Consider the following 17,824-nt stretch of genomic DNA (forward strand, 5'->3'; position numbering starts at 1 on the left):
ACTCCCTACCAGCCCAGTGTTYAACTTGCAAATAATTCACAATGTATTTCTTTGTAGGCTATAGCCTTGAAAAAAATTGAAATAAAGCCTAAATAATTAATTTCCATTCCTTCTAAGGCTCCCTGTCTGGCTCCTGACKTATTTAGTGTTTATATACAGTTTAATATGACATGTAGCCTATTTGAAATGATAAGCGCCTGTTACGTTCACATTTTCATGTTTATTAAAACACTTAATTCAAATCATATAGTTTCATTTCAATACTTCAAAACCAAAARGGTAGGTCCAGGTAGTCACAAAAATAGATGGGTGTTAGGTTAAATTGTGATTTTAATGAATGGAGCGAATTTAGAGTGGCATTTTTCTCTCTCCTGTGAGTGCAGAGAGGTTTTTAGTGGAGCGGATGGAAAGGAGATGTAGCACCAGAGCAGTGTTGTCAACACCGCTCACATACTCTGTGATACCGTCTCCTCCACAGAGAGCTAAAGCTTACCGCACCGTGCGACAAGTGCATGAAACTGATAGCATCCAGAGGAGTACTTTGTGCAGGAAAACAGTACATTTTACATTTACATTTTAGTCATTTAGCAGACGCTCTTATCCAGAGCGACTTACAGTAGAGTGCATACATTTTATTACATTTTTTACATACCGAGACAAGGATATCCCTACCGGCCAAGAGCAGACGCTCTTATCCAGAGCGACTTACAGTAGAGTGCATACATTTTATTAAATTTTTTACATACCGAGACAAGGATATCCCTACCGGCCAAACCCTCCCTACCGGCCAAACCCTCCCTAACCCGGACGACGCTATGCCAATTGTGCGTCGCCCCACGGATCTCCCGGTTGCGGCCGGCTGCGACAGAGCCTGGGCGCGAACCCAGCCCAGCCTGGGCGTGAACCCAGAGACTCTGGTGGTGCAGCTAGCACTGCGATGCAGTGCCCTAGACCACTGCGCCACCCGGGAGTTGCTACACATATACCCGGGAATGCACAATACAAATGACTTGTGCATTGCCAGGAGCTATACATTCTACAGCAACTCTAATGTCTGGCACCATCCAACATCTTATAAGATGAAGGGAAAAAAATAGGTTGGATGGACGGTCAGATAGAAACAGACAACCCCACATCTCCAACACCACAGCATTTTCTGCGTCCCAGCGGAGGTCCCAAATATTTTGTATCTTTATATGGACATTTCTAACTGCTGTGTCCAATGGTATATTTGGGAATGACGAGTCCAAACCAGTGTAGAGAACAGTTAAGTATGGGTAGAGCACTACCCTGCCTCCCTCCAACACACCATCCTCTCCTCTCCCAGTACCCAGGCTGAGTCACCACAGCTTCAGCAGCTCTCCTCTGACGCTCTTCCTGTTCTCCTCACTTTCCATATTCTACTCTCCAATACCTATCCTTTCTCCTCTCCCCTTCTCCTCAGTGCCGAGTACTACCCGCTTCCTCAATACCCGTTTCCTCTATTTGCTCTGCAACCTTTGCACACATGCCAGGCTGGGGAGCAACATGAAATAGCCCATTACATAACGTTTTCTTTGTCTCCGTAGACCCGGCTGCATGGCGGCTGCTGCTGCTCCTTTCAGAGCTCAGAAGCCAAGCAGTGGGAGATGTACTATCTAGCACTGTCTTAAACGGTTGGTTTGGATGTGAGTTATTCAGAATAGCTAACGAATTGAAAGAGGTTGAAACAAGGCCATTTCATGCACTGAGAAAAAAGGCAAAAAACCACATGTAGCTTAATAAAGGATAGGCCTAGTGTTAGGTAGATGGATTTTAAGTACATACGTCTTTCTTTTGGACATTAGCCAATTTGACCATTTAACAGCCAGGGTCTCCCCTATATTTCATTGAATGGCAGTTAATAAAGGAATGATCAGTAGGTGCATAACATGTGTGTGCTGTAGTACTGCACGTTTTACTCTCTCCTCTGTGACAAAGCTGCATTGATGAGTGTCTGAGAGCCCTGACCGGTGTTGGTCTTCCTCAGAGGATCTCTGCTCCTCAGTTAACTAGGTCAGGCCAGACAGTTTCCTACAGATGAGCAGACTTCAATGAAAGGTTCACAATTAGCCTCACACACTGCGCTCTCTCACTGACCCCTACTGAATGAAGAGAGGAACCTCAGAAACTCAGTAGAGACGGGGAGGAAAGTGAAGGAACATAGTAACATTGTCCTGATGTCATACCAGGTACTGTGTGGAGTCACAGATTAGATGAACTGGACAAGGCATGAGCAATCAACAGAATCAGGCGGAAGGATCGCAGCGGTTGGATTTCCAGGATAAGCGCAGAAGGCACACACAGACCTCAGTCAGGAGTGAGGAAATTCTGGGAGGCAGTATACAATCCGGTGTTGTCATCCTTCTTCAGTTCAAACACACAGCTATGTTTGAAGTATCTAGGAAATCATCTACATTCACCACTAGCACTGTTGCTACACAAGTGTTGAAGTACATTTCTAGTTACCATGGCAAGTATTCTATTATTAATTATTTTAGAAAGTTCTACATGTAACTCAAAATACCCACTGCACTGCCAACTGAAATCATTTAAAAAGGCAACTGTACAATGCACCCATTTATTGATAAAATATTACAAGCCAACCAAATTAACTAATGATAAAATCTGCTCCACAGTTCTTTCTCCATGTTTATTTAGTTGGTATTAGACTTGGTTGCCAGAGCACGACTGTAAAGAGGCTTACTCACTATCAACTATGAGTACTTCTGGTAATTAGCCTTCTAGTATAATGCTAACCCAGTATCATGATAGACCTACTTACGGCTGGGCGGTATACCGTATTTTACTATATATACACACACCGGTATTGATGCACGGACCGGTTTGGGTTTTTACTTTATCTTCTATAACGGTATTTGAATGTTTGGTTTATTAAATGTGATACGCCGTGTGTTATGTCCATTTTTAGTTTACTCCGCTACTTGAGTCCATATCCCTCTCCGCTCCCTCTCGCTCCACACAGACCTAGTCCCACCCAGTCACTCAAGAAGCACATTTGTTGTTGCTTGTGACCACGAGACACTTGTGTTCAGTCTGCATGGTCAATGCAACAATGTTGATGACACCGATGTTGTTTCCAATTTGATATTAATATAAATCCACAAGTGTTCCATAATTACAATATTAGTTTGTTTCTTACATCTGCAAACAGCTAGTTTGTATTTTCTTAGCAAGTTAAGCTAAATCYTGTTAGCCACTAATGCTAAACGCTAGTTAGCTGGCTAGCTAATTATTTTAGGTTGAATTGAACAGTATAAAATATTCCGAATGGAGAAAGACTCATTGAAATAATTTTGAAAATATGTGTTGCCACCCTAGGGTCACGCACTACTCATACAGCAAATGTAAAACTTTTATTAATCAAAAACATAAATTACCATAAAAAAAGTGAACACCATAAATATTTGGCCATATCGCCTAGGCCTACTCAGTGTAGCATGTTTCAATTAATGTAATTTGACATATGTAATTATTACGTAATTACCACATCACCATGCACTTCCTGAGTAAATACCATGTAATAAGTGGCCTGTAAAATAATAAACGTCAGCAAAACGTCAAAACACAGAGGAAGAACCGTCTGACAATGTCAGTGAAGCAGTTAGTCACCCCCATGACTAACCATTAGCTTGAAGTGAGAAAATAGGTCAAAATGGATCCATTTAATTTGGTGTTGGCAGCAGAGGGCCACGGGATGCATTTCCACTCCAAACGAATGGAAGTCAATAACTTGAGGCTGAGGTTGGCTTCCTCTCCGAGGAGAAAAACAACTGTGCAGTAAGTGTGACAAAGTGGAGGAGTAAGGCCCCCMTTTGTAAATTATTATCCAAAATGTTGCCCTGCGATGCAATTAGGCAGCCAGCTCAGCAGAAAGTCACTGGGACACTGGCTGGATACGAGGCCCCAGGCTCTGTTCACAGGGTTCTCTGGGTTAGGCGGCTAGCAGGCTGGGTTTTAAAAGGAACTRAAACCCCTAACACTTGGTGACCCACCCGGCCAGGTAGATTTGCATTTAGGATTCCCGTCTTGATGTTGAACAGCTGCTTCGGACAAGTCTAGCAGTAGCGAGATATAAAATTCTTCCTTATTCATTTCCCGTGACCCTGTCACAAGATGATCCCTCCCCCAGTCCCTTCTCCCCCCTCTGTGTCTGTGCAGCAGCTTTGCTGAGGCTGCTTCCTGTCTCTGCCTGCGTGGAGCAGACTAGTAGGCACTAGGTAGCCTACATCTCAATAATCTACAGTTGTGTCCTCTCCATGTATAATTTCCTTCATATGCACTCATATCAGCATAAACGGGTGACACCAAAATTGGTAGACATCCTCCATTTTCACCTAYCCTGTGTTTTCGGCTCAGTGCAGCTGAAGGAGACAAGCAGAGGACGCTACGTTAGACTATTAAAACACAGCCCTTGCCTCACCACCTGCTGCCAAGGCACATCCTCAGGCCCTGAACATGGATCGTGCAGGCTGCAGTCTTCCAACCGAATGACAGTCATTTCTCCAGCGCCTTCAGGAGGGAAGTTGGGAGTGGATCAGAGGAGACCGGGAGAGATTGCCATCCGGGTGGATCTGCCTGTCTGTAGCAGATTCTGTTCTTTCCGCTGACTGGAATCAGAGGAGTAATCTGAGTGGGCAGACGGAGAGAGGGAGAGCATCTCTGTGGAGAGTAGTTCTATTCCAGTTTGGAGAGCACTCCACATTCTTTTCCTTCTAAAGGACTTACAGTGCCTTCAGAAAGTATTCACACCCCTTGACTTTTTCCACATTTTGATGTGTTATAGCCTGAATTCAAAATCTATTTAATTTAGATGTTTTTGTCACTGGCCTACKCACAATARCCTAGAAAGTGTAATTCTGCATTTAGAATTTTTACTAATTAATACAAAYTGTAAAGCTGAAATGTCTTGAGTCAACCCTAAATACGTTCAGGGGTAAACATTTGCTTAAGGCATATAATAAGATAAATGGGCTCACAGTGTTAAGTAATGATCAACAACCAATATGACAGTATTTGAAGAATTTAGAAAACGCAAATGCGGCGCAATCCAGGTGTGGAAAGGTTTTAAGAGACTTACCCAGAAAGACTCACAGCTGTAATCGCTGCAGAAAAGTATTGACTCAGGGGCGTGAATGTAAATTTGATATATTTCATTTTCAATACATTTGCTAAAACGTCTAAAAACATGTTTCCACTTTGTCATTATGGGGTGTAGAAGGGAGAGAAAAATAATTAAATTAATCCATTTTGAATTCAGGCTGTAACACAAAATGTGGATTAAGTCAAGGGGTATGAATACCTTCTGAAGGCACTGTAAATGTCCATCTAATCATTTGCCTATTTTTGTTCACATCTAATCAGAACTAACAGCACGGGAATAGCCATATTTCCCACTGGGTAAAAGACTAGTGGGCTTCGCAATCCCTCCTTGGGTTAATCTAATTGTGTTCCGACCGGCTAACTTCTCTTTCRGGAACTCAGAGAAAGAAACACACACTGAGCAAGCGAAACACATGCAGGCCGCTGGTGATGCCCGACAATGCAGACAGACACACAGACAATGTCTTAAAGGGTAAGGCTCTTCTAGACCACAGGGGGTGGCCTAGCCCTATATCTTGTTGCATAATAGTGCCTTGGGAATCATAGCATCACCTAATCTACTGAATTTAACGTTTGGATGGACTCACTCCCTGAGATCCAGTAGTTACAGGGATATACAGTTGAAGTCAGAAGTTTACATACACCTTAAACTGAGTTTAAATGTATTTGGTTTTCACAATTACTGACATTTAATCCTAGTAAAAATTCCATTTTAGGTCAGTTAGGATTACCACTTTATTTTAATAATGTGAAATGTCAGAATAATAGTAGAGAAAATGATTTATTTCAGCTTTTATTTCTTTAATCACATTCCCAGTGGGTCAGAAGTTTACATACACTCAATTAGTATTTGGTAGCATTGCCTTTAAATTGTTTAACTTGGGTCAAATGTTTTGGGTAGCCTTCCACAAACTTCCAACAATAAGATGGTGGAATTTTGGCCCATTCCTCCTGGCAGAGCTGGAGTAACTGAGGCCTTGCTCGCACACGCTTTTTCAGTTCTGCCCACAAATTTTCTATAGGATTGAGGTCAGGGCTTTGTGATGGCCATACCAATACCTTGACTTTGTTGTCCTTAAGCCATTTCCCACAACTTTGGAAGTATGCTTGGGGTCATTGTCCATTTGGAAGACCCATTTGCTACCAAGCTTTAACTTCCTGACTGATGTCTTAAGATGATGCTTCAATATATCCACAATTTTCCTTCATGATGCCATCTACTTTGTGAAGTGCACCAGTCCCTCCTGCAGCAAAGCACCCTCACAACATGATGCTGCCACCCCCGTGCTTCACGGTTGGGATGGTGTTCTTCAGCTTGCAAACATCCCCCTTTTTCCTCTAAACATAACGATGGTGATTACGGCCAAACAGTTCTATTTTTGTTTCACCAGACCAGAGTACAATCTTTGTCCCCATGTGCAGTTGCAAACCGTAGTCTGTTTTTTTTTAATGGCGGTTTTGGAGCAGTGGCTTCTTCCTTGCTGAGCGGCCTTTCAGGTTATGTCGATATAGGACTCGTTTTACTGTGGATATAGATACCTTTGTACCTGTTTCCTCCAGCATCATCACAAGGTCCTTTGCTGTTGTTCTGTAATAATTGATATGCACTTTTCGCACCAAAGTACGTTCATCTTTAGGAGACAGAACATGACTCCTTCCTGAGCGGTATGACGGCTGCGTGGTCCCATGGTGTTTATACTTGCGTACTATTGTTTGTACAGATGAACGTGGTACCTTCAGGCATTTGGAAATTGCTCCCAAGGATGAACCAGACTTGGAGGTCAACAATTATTTTTCTCAGGTCTTGGCTGATTTCTTTTGATTTTCCCATGATGTCAAGCAAAGAAGCACTGAGTTTGAAGMTAGGCCTTGAAATACATCCACAAATACACCTCCAATTGACTCAAATTATGTCAGTTAGCCTATCAGACGCTTCTAAAGCTATGACATKATTTTCTGGAATTTTCCAAGCTGTTTAAAGGCACAMTRAACTTAGTGTCTGTAAACTTCTGACCCACTGGAATTGTGATACAGTGAATAAGTGAAATGATCTGTCTGTAAAAAATTGTTGGAAAAATTCCTTGTGTCATGCACAAACTAGATGTCCTAACCGCCTTGCCAAAACTATAGTTTGTTAACTAGAAATTAGTGGAGTGGTTGAAAAACGAGTTATGACTCCAACCTAAGTGTACGTAAACTTCCGACTTCAATTGTAGGAAGGATCATACAGGGATACATAAGCATTAAGGCTTTCACAGACTGCCACACAACTGCCGAAACTCTGGGTGTGTCACTGTTTGCTCAACCAACAGAGCAGACACACAGGTATAGCCTTTCTTTCACACAGCAAGTAAAGCTAGCCTACATTTTACTGCCCAGATATCAATGAGCAATTTTCATACCAACTACACCATTTCTTATGCTCACGGTATGTTCATTCATCTGATCACATCTGTTCTACTCACGATGGCCTAGCTTGCTGCTCAGTGAGTGTGTAAATCACAACCATGTCTAATGTGAAACTTCCATTTTCCTGTGAGCCTACATTTAATTGGAATAAAATGAGCGAGCCTCCATTTGTGAAGCACTGCAGTAACAGTGGCCGAGAATGTGAGTGAATGCAATATACTATACGTATGTGGGTGAACCTATAATACGGTTATCCTTTAAAGCAGCACGTACAGGATAATCAATGAGGGGCTATGCGTTCTGTGGAAAATAATGAATGACGTGGAAGGTGTGTTCCACGACAGGCTAGCGGAGTAGAACTGACCTTCAACTGGGTTGCATTATTTTCCAGAGAACGAATAGAGCCCCGAGTTGATTATCCCTTTAATACCATGTCTATAATATAACACATTTGCCGCTAGAAATGTGTTCAACAGCAAGTTTACTAGATAGCTACAGTAGTTGCCATGGTAACAAAACAAAAAAAATGACTTGCTAGTTTAGCTAACCAAACCATCAGTCCTAACTTTCAATTATGAAAATCTAATTCAACAATGCCAATCAATTCAACTTCTGCTTTCAAAAGCAGGTCAAACACTACACATGTAAGAATGAGCTATAGCAATTGAATTCTACTGTGCATATATACCGTGTGTTATAGGGAAATAATGCACTCAAGAATGCCCTTCAAGCCAACCAGAAACAAGTACCCAACAAAGCCATTGTATAGTGTAGAAATATTTTTTGTATACCCATTCAGGAATGAAACCCACAACATTGGTGACATGCTGTTGGCACCTTGCTCGAAGCCAATGGAACCGTCATTACCTTCGCAGCAGAGCAGACCTCACAGCCACCACCACTAACTGTTCTGTGCCGGTCGGTCTCAGCATAATCTAGGACGCTAGTGCCCATTATTACTACAATGTACAAAAATATAAAAACGCAACATCTAAAGTGTTGGTCCCATATTTCATGAGCTGAAATAAAAGATCAACAAGTTTCTCTCGAATTTTGTGCACATTCTGTCTGCAAGAATGTCCACCAGAACTGTTGGCAGAGAATCGAATGTTAATTTCTCTACCATATGCCACCTCCAACGTTGTTTTAGAGAATTTGGCAGTGCCTCACAACCATAGACCACGTGTAACCACGCCAGCCCAGGACCTCCACATCCGGCTTCTTCACCTGCGGGATCGTCTTGAGACCAGCCACCCAGACAGCTGATGAAACTATGGGTTTGCACAACCAACGAATTTCAGCAAACTGTTAGAAACCGTCTAAGGGAAGCTCATCTGCATGGACGTCGTCCTCGCCAGGGTCTTGACCTGACTGCAGTTTGGCCTCATAACCAACTTCAGTGGGAAAATGCTCACCTTCGAAGGCCACTGGTATGCTGGAGAAGTCGGCTCTTCATGGATTACTCCCAGGTTTCAACTTCAATACATAGAGTGTATTGCGACGTGTGTGCCCAATGGTGGAGGTGGGGTTATGGTATGTGCAGACATATGCTACAGACAACAAACACAATTGCATTTTTTCCCGATGGCAATTTGAATGCACAGAGATACCGTGATGAGATCTTGAGGCCCATTGTCGTGCCATTCATCCGTCGCCATCACATGTCAGCATGATAATGCACGGCCCCATGTCACAAGGATCTGTACACAATTCCAGGAAGCTGAAAATGTCCCAATTATTCCATGGCCTGCATACTCAGACACCCACTGAACATGTTTGGGTTTCTGCTGCTGCTACTAGCTGTTTATTATCTATGCAGTCACTTTACCTCTACCTTCATGTACGTTACCTAAATTCCCGATTAACCTGTACCCCCGCACATTGACTCAGTACCGATACCCCCTCTATATCGCCTCGTTATTGTTTTGTTTTTTGAATTGTGTTACTTTTTTTTTCTACATATGATCTATAACTGGGCTAATAACTCAATAACTAGCAAAGGATATAAACAAAATGTGCACACGTGGCTACATGCAGCTCTCGCTTTGATCTCAAAACAAGCGCATCTACTCACGACCGCTCATGCTGTAAACAGTCCAGTTCAAAGTAAATGGCATAGATCCATATATGGCAATGGCCTATTTGCATATATGGCTACTGCAGCGCTGATTGTTTATGCCACACTGGTCTGTGTAGAGTACGGGCTGAGTGGTGCATGTCAATACAATAGAAACCTACTCCGATTCGTTCTGCCTACAACAAAATCTCTTGCATAGTTTGTTTTGGTATATTGCATTGAAAGTGGCTAATATTGCGCTGATTCGATCAAAATTGCCACAGTAAAGGGAAACGTTGATAGTGTTAACAGGGTCACCAACCTTTTCAAGATCACTTTGAATCAAAATGCATGCAGAGAACCGCTCAGATTTTTTTGTAAAATTACTTAAAAAATGTTATCCTTTATGCAACATTAACCAATTAAAAACAGCTATAGGCCCAATATACTACCACCACATATTGGCTTTGATTGAATTGCCCTGCAAATGCCTTTATTTAAGCAATTTCAAAATATATTTCAAAATTTGAAGTAGGCTATATGATCACACCAGTAATAGATCCGTTGTTGTATTACTTGTGAAGCATAGCTGAGTGAGCATACTTTTTTTTTTTTTTTGAAATAGCTTTTTATAAAAAATTTATTGGGCTGATGCCTGCATCTGATGTTCAGTCTCAGAGGGAGAGCAGCAGATTGAGCAGCAGCCTCTTAAAATCCCTCCACTCTCCCTGACCAAAAAGGGACACAGTCTTCCAGATTATGGCGAAACTTGAGTTGCACTGAACAGAGAAAGTGAAATATTCCTGGATATTAAAAAAAGACCCAAGCTGCTAATAACAATGCAACCTTATAAAAACACTTTCCTACTCATTCATCACTGCTGCAGTGCTTGTTGTAGCACTGAGTGGCAATAGGATTAAGGTGCATTTTATGGCTTTTAAAAGTGTTGAGTACAAAGTTGACAGAGCTGAGTAAGAACTTAAACATGAACTCACTCATAAAAACAGCATCTCTTTGCTGTATTCGTTGGCAGTCTCTAGTCATGGTTTTAAAATCTCACAGTATCAACTTTGCTGTAGCTTTCTTTTATGCCTGCTACGATACTGCAGACACGGTCATCTGAGCCTTCCGATTGGCCAGAGTTAGGCCCATAGTGCACTTGATTTGCTCTAGAAATCAAGGAAAAACTAGGGTGCAGAGGCACCAGACAGGAAGATGTGGGAAAAAAATAGGAACACAAGGCATTATCGTTGTTTTTTTWAAAGAAATGTTAGGGGATTGAATAGGAATGCCTTTGCGATCGACCGGTTGGTGACCACTGCCCTAGAAAGTTGAGTGAAGTTCAAACTTATACTTCTCTCTGTGGGCTAATATCTATGCACGGCAGTCTCGAAGCTACTTGAGACTGTTGCAGCTTAGAGGGAGCATTGGTTCCAAGGTCAAATCTTTGTCTATTTATTGAGGCTAACAAACAGCCCTTATCATTTTGATTGTAATAATTTTTACAAATTCCAAATGAAAGTTTCATAAGTAAATTATACATTTCAAGCAATTTTTACTTACCGTAAAACAGTTAAATACCTTGATCACCAAACCCTTTTTAGAGCTGCATATCCATTTATGGCAATCCTCTGTACAATGACATTTGCGCTGCATCCGATCCTATAGCTGTACAGCAAATCAGCAATCTGTTCGCTAGCTCAGGGGTTCTCAAACTTAACCCACGTCCCCCAAAAAGGAGTGGTTCAAAGCTTGTGACCCCTGCGCACGCGCATGCATGCGTGGCCCAGGGAGAATAAGCCCACAATCGCTGCTCAAATGTAGCCTGTCATTACAACCATAAACAACGATGCATTTTCAAAATGCAAGTAAGAAATAAACTGCGTTTACACCTGCATTTTAAGCTGAAAGTCATTCACATTAGCAGTCAATATTAACTAGGGATATCATGTCACATTGTCACTCCTCTGGTGTCCAGAACAAGCAGGAGCATATGGCTGGCTAACTGTATGCAGTGTGGGTTGCAGGATCAGATGGAAAGCATGAACTGTCTGTAGCCATTTTCCTTCCTCACAAATATTGTAATTAATTTGCCAGAATGTTACATCGTCAACCCATAAGTATTGAAGGAAGTGAGATGCTACAGCCATCTTCAGACATAGCCAGTACCACCACTGAGGTATATAATTATGAACCCACCCAAACTAGGCCTATCTGAAATATGAAAATTAATGAAATCACCAGGTAGCTTATTGTTCTGGCAAAGATGAATCCATAGGATATTGGTGAACTGTATTTTATATGGATAATATTATCATAGGTAGGCTACAAGCGCTTTTTGGTCACTAATCTGGATGTGAGACCACATTTGAGGGCCAATGCTGATGACTGGTCACTGATCAACAGTCAAGAAATTCAACTTTTTCGTTCTGAAGCACAAATTAGATGTTTTTATAACAAGAATTTGGTGCGATGCAGTAGGCCTATGTTAGTAACCAGATCAAACACGCAAATGTATAAATAAAATACAAATGGTAGGCTATATGTAGCTTATTAAAATATTTATGAAAAAACAAAAAAATCTCTAAATTACGACCCACTCCCCCCCAAAAACCTCACTGAGCTAGCTCACCCGACCTTTGTTGACAGTTTTCTGGTCCAATCAGAGGGTCAAGCGTGTGTTTCACTAGTCAATGTTTTTTTTGCAAGTGCGATACAGTCTCTGGCTGCGTGGAGAGTAGCCTAATCCATGTAGACACTGTACTACAAAATGAGTGACAAAAAGTTACAAAACCTGGCCAGATAATTTCAAGTCAGTCTCAAGTCAAAGTAGTCACGAGTCTTTAGCCATCAAATGTGACTCGAGTCCAAGTCGTGTGTGACTCGAGTCCAAGTCGTGTGTGACTCGAGTCCAAGTCGTGTGTGACTCGAGTCCAAGTCGTGTGTGACTCGAGTCCAAGTCGTGTGTGACTCGAGTCCAAGTCGTGTGTGACTCGAGTCCAAGTCGTGTGRGACTCGAGTCCAAGTCGTGTGTGACTCGAGTCCAAACCTCTGGCGATAATATACCACATTGAAAATACTTTCAATCTCAAAAAGAGAGGCACACCGCTGTATACGCTTCACAATATTATGAGTTATCCCTCGCGGAAGACTATGAGCTCACCCATTGTGGGCAAAGGTGTACTTTAAATCAAATGTTATTTGTCACATGAATATAACAGGTGTAGGTAAACCTTACAGTTTCTTACAAGCCCTTAACCAACAATGCTTTAACATGTTAAGTAAAAAATAGAAAAGTAATAAAATAAAAACAAATAATTAAACAGCAGCAGTAAAATAACAATAGCGAGGCTATATACAGGGGGTACCACTACAGAGTCAATGTGCGGGGCACGGGTTACTCGAGGTAATATGTACATGTAAGCAWCTCCATTCCAAAATTAAATCTAGAATCGGCTTCCTATTTCGCAACAAAGCATCATCACTCATGCTGCCAAACTCACCCTCGTAAAACTGACTATCCTACCGATCCTTGACTTCAGCGATGTCATTTACAAAATAGCCTCCAACACTCTACTCAGCAAATTGGATGCAGTCTATCACAGTGCCATCCGTTTAGTCACCAAAGCCCCATATACTACCCACCACTGTGACCTGTAMGCTCTCGTTGGCTGGCCCTCGCTACATATTCGTCGCCAAACCCACTGGCTCATCTATAAGTCTTTGCTAGGTAAAGCACCGCCTTATCTCAGCTCACTGGTCACCATAGCAGTACCCACCTGTAGCACGCGCTCCAGCAGGTATATTTCACTGGTCATCCCCAAAGCCAACTCCTCTTTGGCCGCCTTTCCTTCCAGTTCTCTGCTGCCAATGACTGGACCAAATTGCAAAAATCACTGAACCTGGAGACATATCTACCCCTCTAACTTTAAGCATCAGCTGTCAGAGCAGCTTACTGATCACTGTACCTGTACACAGCCCATCTGTAAATGGCACACCCAACTACCTCATCCCCATATTGTTATTTATTTATAKWTTTTTTTGCTCTTTTGCAACCCAGTATATCACTTGCACATCATCATCTGCACATCTATCACTCCAGTGTTAATGCTAKATTGTAATTATTTCAGCTCTATGGCCTATTTATTGCCTTACCTCCCTAATCTTACTACATTTGCACACACTGTACATAGATTTTTCTATTGTGTTATTGACTATACGTTTGTTTATCCAATGTGTAACTGTTGTTTTTGTCGCACTGCTTTGCTTTATCTTGGCCAGGTCGCAGTTGTAAATGAGAACTTGTTCTCAACTGGCCTACCTGGTTAAATTTAAAAAAATGTAGGCAGAGTTAAAGTGACCWTGCATAGATAATAAACAGAGTAGCAGCAGAGTAAAAGAGGGTTCTGAGTAGCCCTTTGATTAGCTGTTCAGGAGTCTTATGGCTTGGAGGGTAGAAGCTGTTAAGAAGCCTTTTGAACCTAGACTGATGTACTGGGCCGTACGCACTACCCTCTGTAGTGCCTTGCGGTCAGAGGCCGAGCAGTTGCCATACCAGGCAGTGATGCAACCAGTCAGGATGCTCGATGGTGCAGCTGTAGAACCTTTTGAGGATCTGAGGACCCATGCCAAATCTTTTCAGTCTCCTGAGGAGGAATAGGCTTTGTCACGCCATCGTCACAACTGTCTTAGGGTGTTCGTTCTATGATAGTTTGTTGGTGATGTGGACACCAAGGAACTTAAAGTTCTCAACCTGCTCCACTGCAGCCCCGTCGATGAGAATGGGGGCGTGCTCGGTCCTCCTTTTCCTGTAGTCCACAACCATCTCCTTTGTCTTGATCACGTTAAGGGAGAGGTTGTTGTCCTGGGACCACACGGCCAGGTCTCTGACCTCCTCCCATGTGGCTAAGATTTCAAACCTCCCATTAATAGCTGGGTGGTGAATGTCTTAAACGTCCCAATGATAGGTGCTGTATAGCTCAAATCAGGTGACACTCATTTTGATGGTAGCAGCAGTTAGATCACACATGCAAGACAATTCAGTGCATTCAAGAGAGCCGGGGCCATAATTTATGGCGAGTGGGACTACTGGTACACAAATGTAAAATGTAAATCAAATGCAAAATTAGAGCTTTTTCTAATAAACTCGTGTGGATGTGTCAATGAGGCAGTTTAGAGGCAATCAGGTTTTCAGTGGTGTGTACAGTAGGTAGATAATACATAATGGGTGTTGAATCATACGAGACAAGAGCAATCTTTGGAAGTGCCAAAAAACGACCCCTCACGACCTGATCTTCTGTGCATCTCAACAGATGCTGCATGTGCATATTAAATAAATCAGCCACAAAGTAATATACAGAATTAACATATAGTACATTCGGGAAAGTATTCAGACCCCTTGACTTCTTCCAAATGTTGTTACGTTAGCCTTATTCTAAAATGGATTCAATGACTTTCTTTCCTCAATCTACACACAATTCCCCATAATGACAAAGGGAAAACAGGTTTAGACATTTTTGCAAAAGTATAAAAAAATAAAATATAAGAACCTTTACATACATTTTCAGACCCTTTGCTATGAGACTCGAAATTGAACTCAGGTGCATCCTGTTTCCATTGATCATCCTTGAGATGTTCCTACAACTTGATTGGGGTCTGTGGTAAATTCAATTAATTGCACATGATTTGGAAAGGCACACACCTGTCTATATAAGGTCCCACAGTTGATAGTGCATGTCAGAACAAAAACCATGCCATGAAGTCGAAGGAATTGTCCGCAGACAGGATAGGATAGGAAAAACCTGTTTTTGCTTTGTCATTATGGGGTATTGGCACATCATAAAAAAACAATTTAATCAATTTTATAGCAAGACTAACGCAACAAAACGTGGAAAAAGTCAAGGGGTCCATATACTTCCCGAATGCACTGTATGCCCTATCAAAGTAAATATTAGAAGGGGGGGGGGGGGGGGAATCCAAGCAAAGAAATTAAGCCATTACTTCCCTGAACAGAGCAGAGTCAGTGCCTGTTGAGAATGACACCAGCCCTAGAAATATCTAGGGTAGATCCGACTCGGTCATATAACGAAAGCACTGGTCATCACTGACACAAGCAGCAACCACATCTAATAAAAGGTGTGCATCTCTGGACTTGTCCCAGAGTTTCCCCTGAAATAACTCAGGCAGGATAGGATTCCCAAATTATCGCTGTTTTCACACTAAACGTATGCCTTCAGTTGGTTTCTGTAGAAGCCTTTGATATTTACAAGCCTGGATGCCGACTCGGGGATCACTGTGCCCTAACTGAAGAAAATATAGGGAAACTGGATACAAAACAGAGCTGTGGATCTGGGTCATGTTTAGAGTGACAGTGCAGTGGGGTGTGTTTATGTGTGTAACAGCTTGAGGCCGGGGGGGGGCTTTACCAGTGGAGCCAACATTACTTTTACTGGCACAACGGGAGATAGGCACAGCCACGGCAAGAGTCAGCTCAGAACCCTCTCCAGTCACTGTGTCAGCGGGAACACAGAGCAGAGATCCATGTGTGAAAATGCCCAAGTCCTGGCACTCAGCTCTAACACACACATCTCGCAGGGTTTCGCCGACAGATAAGGGCGAGTTCTTACGAGTTCCAACAAGTCTYTTATTTAGTGACTTTTTGTGTTCAGATTTTTTTTTAAATTTTTTTTTAAACAGAAAATGTCATACTATTATCATACCACCAAGCACTACTGGACATCAGATCGATAGTTACCTCGATTTTTTACCTAAAATCCAACTTCAACTCCTGACTGCTGTTCCCTTGTTCAATTCCTTTGTGTCATGGGCCACCAAAAAGCTGCAGGTGTAAATGCGGGAGACGTGCCGGCATCCTGGTGAGATTGAGACGAAGATAATATAAACCGGCACTCCCCTCCATTCTATTCACAAATGTCCAGTCACTTGAGAAGATGGATTAACTTCGTTCGAGACAATCTGAGAGACTTGAAAAGCTGCATTAGATGCCTTGCAGAGACGTGGTTAGATGACCATGTAAGTAGGACTCAGTGGTTTCTCCATGCAGCAGCAAGATCGAACGAAGGCGAACATGGGCAAGTCCAAAGGGGGAGGGGTGCGTGTTCATAAACAACAACTGGTGCGCTGCTTCCAGTGTGAAAGAAATCTCGAGCTTTTGCTCACCTGAAATAGAATACCTCATGGTAAGCTGCAGACCCTTTAATATACCAAGAGAGTTTACCAACACGTCTCCTGTGCCATTAGGGACACTAAAACTCTAGACCACTTGTATTCTACCCACAGAAACGCACATAAGGCCCTCAATCATCCTCCCTTCGGCAAATCTAACCATGACTATGTGTATGTAAACTTCCGACTTCAACTGTCGGAAGTTTAGATACACTTAGGTTGGAGTCATTAAAACTTGTTTTTCAATCACTCCACACATTTTTGTTAACAAACTATAGATTAGGCAAGTTGGTTAGGACATCTTCTTTGTATATGACACAAGTAATTTTTCCAACAATTGTTTACAGAAAGATTTCTCACAATTCCAATGGGTCATAAGTTTGCAGACACTAAGTTGACTGTGCCTTTAATAAACATTTTGGAAATTCCAGAAAATGATGTCATGGCTTTAGACGCTTCTGATAGGCTAATTTACATCATGAGTCAACTGGAGGTGTACCTCTGAACGTATTTCAAGGCCTACCTTCAAACTCAATGCCACTTTGCTTGACATCATGGGAAAATCAAAAGAAATAAGCCAAGACCTCAGAAGAAAAAAAAATTGCTGACTTCCAAGTCTGGTTCATCCTTGGGAGCAATTTCCAAACGCATGAAGGTACCACGTTCATCTGTACAAACAATAGTAAGCAAGTATAAACACCATGGGACCAAGCAGCCATCATATCGCTCAGAAAGGAGACGTGTTCTGTCTCCTAGAGATGAACGTACTTTGGTGCAAACAGTGCAAATCAATCCCAGAACAACAGCAAAGGACCTTGTGAAGATGCTGGAGGAAACGGGTATAAAAGTATCTATATCCACAGTAAAACGAGTTCTATATCGACATAACCTGAAAGGCCGCTTAGCAAGGAAGAAGCCACTGCTCCAAAACCACCATAAAAAAGTCAGACTACAGTTTGCAACTGCACATGGGGACAAAGATTGTACTTCTTGGAGAAATGTCCTCTGGTCTGTTGAAACAAAAATAGAATT

The 17,824-nt window shown here is 42.2% G+C and overlaps 1 protein-coding gene across 4 annotated transcripts in view; it reads right to left on the reverse strand.

Moving 5' to 3' along the window:
- LOC111975535 (guanine nucleotide-binding protein subunit alpha-11) overlaps positions 1-17,824 on the reverse strand; it is a 118,274-nt gene that overhangs the window by 83,029 nt on the left and 17,421 nt on the right. The gene's annotated exons all lie outside the window — the stretch shown is intronic.

The sequence above is a fragment of the Salvelinus sp. IW2-2015 genome, linkage group LG16 (genome assembly GCF_002910315.2).
Source record: "Salvelinus sp. IW2-2015 linkage group LG16, ASM291031v2, whole genome shotgun sequence".
NCBI lineage: Eukaryota > Metazoa > Chordata > Actinopteri > Salmoniformes > Salmonidae > Salvelinus > Salvelinus sp. IW2-2015.